This window comes from Microtus ochrogaster, chromosome 7, assembly GCF_000317375.1.
Source record: "Microtus ochrogaster isolate Prairie Vole_2 chromosome 7, MicOch1.0, whole genome shotgun sequence".
Lineage (NCBI taxonomy): Eukaryota > Metazoa > Chordata > Mammalia > Rodentia > Cricetidae > Microtus > Microtus ochrogaster.
Genome location: NC_022014.1, coordinates 39,437,259 through 39,443,258, shown reverse-complemented (window position 1 = coordinate 39,443,258; position 6,000 = coordinate 39,437,259).

The window sequence follows — 6,000 nt, the reverse complement described above, 5'->3', positions numbered from 1 at the left end:
CCTGATTGCTCTTCAAGCTGATGAGGGAGAGGGACTTGATCGGGGGAGGGGGAGGGAAATGGGAGGCGGTGGCGGGGAGGAGGCAGAAACCCTTAATAAATAAATAAATTTAAAAAAAAGAAAAGGATATTTCAGACTGGAGGATGTGAAACAGGAGTGAGAAATAGGAATATGAAACAAATTTAAAAGCAATAGTTTCTTCCAAAATAAATTTGAACAGAAAATAACTCAAGAAAAAAGAAAGAAAGGCAAGGCCAGCCTAGGCTACATAGTGAGTTCCAATCTAGCTTTCTCTATGTAGCAAGTTCCAGAATAGCCAAGGCTACATAGGAGAGACCCTCTCTGAAAAAAGAAAAAAAAACAGCAAAAACTGAAATAAATAAATAAAAATTGAGGAGCCAAGGATATATCTTGAAGGTATACAGGTGCCTGCTGCAAGGCTTGACTACCTGCTTTTGCTCCCAGAAACCCACGCGATGGAAGGAGAGAGCTCATCTTGCAGACTAGCCTCTGATAGTCACATGTTCTTCATGGTACATGGGCTCCCTGCACAGACACACACAGAGAATAAATAAACACAATGCAATTTAAAAATAAAACCCAAACCCTTCTTTTCATGGACTGGTGTCTTTCCACATTGCCAATGAACAGATTGCCTCCTTGCAGCTGTTATTTTGCCTCTAACTTGAACCCCTTGCCCACAGTAGAGATAACCAATCCCCATACTCGTACCCGAGCTTCCTTACTGGTCAACTGCAATTTCAAAACCTACTCCAGGTCGAGCCAGCCTACTGGAGCTCACTGGAATGTTTGTTTGCTTCCAGAGAGACCACAAGCAAGCAACAGGAATAGTGTCATGAGAGAGGAAGTCAGAATGTGGAGTTTATGTGAGGATTGAATGAATGTGGCTTGGGCCTGGGTCACTTCTCTTCCACACTCTGGACAAAACCTGAACACCTTTATCAGGACCTGGGCATATTTATGGCCTTGAGGTATCATAGAGGACCTGAAGTCAGGTCCAGTGACTCTGTCTCAAAGGATGAGTAAAGGAGGTTGATGGAGGAGACTCGATTGATCCTTATCTGTCATTTACATAAACATAGACGTGGGTGTATGAGGGCCCACTCACACACTGAGAGGGGGATTAGGGAGGGAGGGAGAAGGTGAATATCTGTCTCCAAATAAGTAGCCTACAGAAAGGCAAGTGGATACTAGGAAAGGTCATCACCACAATGGGCCACCAGTTCCAAGTGAATGCTCATGCAACCAAAGCCCCTGTTGGTGGGTAGGACAACTGAGGCAGGGCCCTTTCCCCAAGCAAAATTAGTACTCAGAAGGGCACACTTGTAAAGACAGCATCCTGCCACCATGCCCCATTTCCACAGGGGACACACAAGGTTCTTTGTGCTGAGAGGTTGACAAGTTCTAGAGCAGATACTCCAAGTCACATGATGTGCTAGGATAGGGACTCTGTTTAGGCCCTCCAGTGTGAAAACTGGCTTCTTGTGTTTTTAACCAGTGCTGAGTTCCAATGAGGGTTGCTGTGCTGGCTGGTTTCGGTGTCAGCTTGATGCAGGCTGGAGGAAGGGAAGGAAGGAGTTGAGGAAATGCCTCCATAAGTTCAGGCTGTAGGCAAACTCATGGGGTATTCTCTTAATTAGTGATTGATGGGGGAGGAATGGAGCCATCCCTGGGCTGGTGGTTCTGGGTTCTATTAGAAAGCAGATTTAACAAGTCTTGAGAAACAATTCAGTAGGCAGCACTACCCCCTCACTCCTCCCACTCTCTCACCCCCATCTCTGCATTAGCTCCCGCCTCCAGGTTCTGGCCCTGTTTTGAGTTCCTGTCTTGGTCCCTTCAGTGATGGACTAAAATGTCGAAGTGTAGGCCAAATAAACCCTTTCCAACCCATCTTGGTTTTGGTCATGGTGTTTCATCATAGTAATACTAACCCTAAGCAAGACATTGTTCAAAAAAGTCCAAGTCCAAATTCTCCCCCTAGATTGAAGGCTCCTGTAAACAAGCTACATACCCCCCTCTATACAATGGTGAGGAAGGCACAAGTCAAACACTCCCACACCAGGAGGAAGAATGCTTTGTCCTAAGGACAGCCTGAGGAGCATCAGGGCAACTGCTAAATCCTCTGGGTGTGGCATCATATATTCATATATAGGGTGGGGGTGGCCCTAGGCTCTCCTCCGCACACAGTGTGACTGGTTGCAGTCCATGTGGGGCCATGGCTGGCATCACACACGCTGATGTTGGCTCTACTTTTCTGGCATCCTAGCTGTGGCCCTACTCTAGGGGCCATCTAGGAGTTCAGGAACAGGTTAATTTTTTCTGTCAATTAAAGAACTAAAAGGCAGGGGTGGGACCTGGAAAAATGACTTAGTTGTTAAGAGCGTTGCCTGGCAGAGGACCCAGGTTCAATTCCTAGCACTCATATGGTGTTGCAGAACCATGTATTATCCCAGTATCAGGACATCCAAGGGCACCAGGCACACCCATGGTGCACAGACTCACATGCAGACAAAACACTCATATACATACATAATTTTAAGAAGAATTTAAAAGTTGGAAAGATGTGTTACTAGAAATACTGAGGAGTCTTAGGAGAACCATCTTGTGGTACCTGGGAAATCAGTATCCTACTGACATTCTTATTTTTATTAATAAAAGGTGAAGACTAGCACAAACAGGCGCAAAGACAAAGAACTGGCCTCAAACAGAAGCTCAAGGACAATTTATCACAGTTTAGAAGGGATTTCCAGGGCAGGCAAGGTGTAAATTTCAGTTTCCCAGTGAATAAAAATGACATGACCATATGGTTGAAGAGAAGGGTTTTATTATAGATATGAGGGAGAGTACAGCTAGAGGCATCTGGAAGATTCCAGAACAGAGAGAGAAAGAAGTAGACTCAACACGATCAGCAGACTGAACCAGGCCATGAGAAGGATGGTGGTGGGGTGTCAAGAGGGAAAGAGCGGAGAAAGCAACAGAGAAGACCAGAGACCAAGAGGAACCAAGAGAGATGATTAAGGAGATGGTTTTTATTGTATACACGTGGGAGAGTAAAGCCAGAGGCATCTGGAAGGGTCCAGAGCAGGGAAAGGAGTAGTAGACTATAAACATGACCAGCAGAATGAATCAGGCCATGAGAGGGGTGGGTGGGGGAGTAAGAGGGAAAGAGAAAAGAAAGGGGCAAGAGAGAGAACAAAGAGTCAAGAGCAGGAGACCAAGAGAAACTGTGACCAAAATGGGAGGTTTTTATAGGACAGAGAAGAGAGCCCCGGGGCTGGAGAGGACAGGGGTGAGGAGAGCAGGCAGGAGCCAGGGTGCCAGCACTGGGAATTCTGTCACAGGTACTTGTAATACTTGTAATGCTGAGACAGTGTGACGCCAGAATGCATTTTGTATGACAATAGTCACCACAGGTAACCTTTTGTCTTGAGTGTCTGTGGGACCTGAAACTTGGAAGGAAGAAGAGTTGTGCTGCTTGAGATAAGGCAGCTTGGAGGGCAGCTCCTGAACCTTGGTCTCCATTATCCTGATGCACAGCTCTCCGGTGCCTTTTACCCATGCTTATCTCGGTTCTTTCCTTGCTCAGACCAAGAATTTTCCCTATCTTTCCAAATCCTTTAGAATTCCTCGTGTTGCCAGGCGGTGGTGGCACATGCCTTTAATCCCAGCACTAGGAAGGCAGAGGCAGGTGGATCTTGGTGAGTTCGAGGCCAGCCTGGTCTACACAGGACAGACTCCAAAGCTACAGAGAAACCCCGCTTCTGCACCATTGCTGCTTGGTGAAATAATTTATTTTGGCAAGGTACAATGGTGAGTATTGTGCCCAGTCCATGGGGACCCCAAAAGACCAACAGGAGACTGACTCACAGATATGAAGAAGCAAGGTTTATTATTGCAATTGTAGGCTGGCCTGGACCTCATCAGCAGAGCAATGGGAGGTGTCCCACCCTTCTAGAGAGCATCACTTAAAGGCAAAAGACAGTAAAGTTACATTAGCAGGGTTTGGGGTGATGGGTTGAATACTGATTGGCTCATGCGTAGAGACTTTTCACAGATTTTTAGTTTCAAACCTCACCATCACCCCTTGCTTCTCAAGTTTTCTTATCGGCTGACCTTTGGGTGGGGACATTCTGTGGTTATCTGTGCTTTCCAGGTGGCTACCCTGCTACTTTTGTCCGTAGCCATTTCTGAGAACTGGAATGTTTTATAGAAAACAGCTTACACAATACAAGATGGAGGCAGAGGACAAAATGGAGGAACTTTGGTTCTTCAGTTACCTTTCCTCGATCCTGCACAAATAACTTCCTCCAAGTCTTGCTGGTGAATCTCCCATGCCTCAGATTCTTTCCAGGAGTTCCTATCTCTCCCTGGAAGTCCCGCCTATCCTCTCCTGCCAAGCTATTGGCCAGTTGGTTCTTTATTAACCAATCAGAATGTGCCCTAGGCAAGAGAGGAAGGACACCGTGTACAAAAAGGTTACCCAACACTTAGTACACTCGCTGGTCTAAAAGTTTAGACACTATCAGCAGCGCCCAGGAGTCCTTGCCAGCTGTTGTGACAGCATGACTACAGAACAAGAGGGCTACTGGGAACAGCTGGCTAGAGAAGCCTGAAAGCCTAACAGCCCTTTCCTCAGACAATGCCCATGTGGCTCCTAGGCCACTGACAGGGCTCACCTGGCCTTTGTAAGGCGGCTGGAGCTTCCTGTTGGGGATCCTATGGGCACCAGTTTACAGTTGCATGGATTGGCAGTGAGGGCAGTTCTGTGGCCCATGCTTCCTACAACCTGATAACGACACTTGTAGGCCAGCGTGTGCGATTAGCTTTGAGGCTGGCTGCCAGGCTGCAAAACCAAACCGAAACAAAACACGACTTCTCATTTTGTGTCCCTTGGCAGACTTCTGCCTATACAGGACAGCCCCAGGAGGAGACAGGGAAATACTGACCAGTGCAACCTAAAGAGGGATGATAAAAGACAAGGAACTCAGGAAGAAACTGTTGGAGAAGGAGTCGCCCCCAGAGACCATCTCATCTATTATAGCCGATGTAAAAGCATGAGGATTTTATTAATTCTGTCATGACAGGGTCCCCCAGCATTCGGGAAGCCGAGGGACCCCGAATAGCGGGTACAGTCTATTTTTAAAGGGGCCACAGAAGCAAGGGGGGGTTGTTCTTTGACTATTCTGATTGGCTTATTTGAAAGGACTATTACCAATAATTGACTGGAGAGCTGTTGCCAGATCAGATGAGGTAAGAGGTCATTTTGACCCCGTTTCCCAGGGGACCGAACCAAAGCATTCGTATATGGGTGATTGTTCAGGAACTGAGTACGTGCGAGTGTAGCTGTTAGGTCCTTGGTTCCCAGGGGAGGAGGGGAAGCACTATGGCACAGAGGCTGAGAGGATTCAGAATTGTCAAAAATGGCTTCAGGATTGTCTTAAAGTCTTACAAAACAAGAAAGGGTAAGGAAAAAATTCTAGGACACTGACACCAGGGGCCCAATGTGGCAAAAAGCTTCTAAAGGCAGCATAGAGAGTAAAACAGACAACCTTCTGTAGTCCTCCCGAGAAACTACGGAGAGTCCTGCAGCCTGCACTGCAGCACACCTCCAGGGCTCGCAATAACTGCCGCCGCAAGTTCAAGACGATGGAGAGCTGCAGGACCCCTTAGTGTTGAGTTACTCAGGAGATACCAGTCCGATACTTGAAAGTCGTGTAGTTTGGCTCTGGAGAACCGATTGTTTTCTAACAATCCTCCTTCACGTTGGCTGTTTGGTCATCCCGACCTGGCGCTTGAATGTCCGTCTTCCAGACATGGGTGCACCACGCACCCCCAGCCAAGCCATATACTTGCTGAGAGAAAGGGGTCTAAGTGCGACCATTGGATCCGGAGCAAACCTGGAAAACAACCAGGCGTGAAAACTTAGATGTCAAAGACGCACAGCAGCAATGCTGTCCTGCTTCCATCCACGAACTGCAC